Below are 621 nucleotides of genomic sequence, written 5' to 3'. Positions count from 1 at the left end.
GGTCCATATGAATTGAATGCTGACAGTAGGAGAGTTCAGCTTCACTGGAGACGCGCGATCGACTTACTTTAAACTCGTGATTTCAAATTATGCTACACTTTGTGCATTTGCCCACTGTCATATATTTATGTAATTTTCATTGCCTGCTGTATGTAAAATGAGTGTTACCTTGGCTTTATTTGAAAAAATTTTTTTTTATATATATATATACAGTGGGGAAAAAAAGTATTTAGTCAGCCACCAATTGTGCAAGTTCTCCCACTTAAAAAGATGAGAGAGGCCTGTAATTTTCATCATAGGTATACCTCAACTATGAGAGACAAAATGAGAAAAAAAATCCAGAAAATCACATTGTAGGATTTTTAAATTATTTATTTGCAAATTATGGTGGAAAATAAGTATTTGGTCAATAACAAAATTTCATCTCAATACTTTGTTATATACCCTTTGTTGGCAATGACAGAGGTCAAACGTTTTCTGTAAGTCTTCACAAGGTTTTCACACACTGTTGCTGGTATTTTGGCCCAGTCCTCCATGCAGATCTCCTCTAGAGCAGTAATGTTTTGGGGCTGTCGCTGGGCAACACGGATTTTCAACTCCCTCCAAAGATTTTCTAGGGGG

General features: G+C 36.2%; 1 long non-coding RNA gene across 1 annotated transcript in view; it reads right to left on the bottom strand.

The window, feature by feature from the left end:
- The window catches only part of LOC107595910 (uncharacterized), a 3,939-nt gene that overhangs the window by 1,545 nt on the left and 1,773 nt on the right, over positions 1-621 (bottom strand). The window contains exon 2 of the long non-coding RNA XR_001610315.1: positions 503-505. This is a non-coding gene — a long non-coding RNA (uncharacterized lncRNA). The remainder of the gene's footprint in view (positions 1-502; positions 506-621) is intronic.

Source organism: Sinocyclocheilus grahami, unplaced genomic scaffold, assembly GCF_001515645.1.
Source record: "Sinocyclocheilus grahami isolate Dianchi unplaced genomic scaffold, SAMN03320097.WGS_v1.1 scaffold210.1, whole genome shotgun sequence".
Taxonomy (NCBI): domain Eukaryota; kingdom Metazoa; phylum Chordata; class Actinopteri; order Cypriniformes; family Cyprinidae; genus Sinocyclocheilus; species Sinocyclocheilus grahami.
Note: the sequence above shows the minus strand (reverse complement) of the source record. Positions and strands in the feature narration are given on the sequence as shown.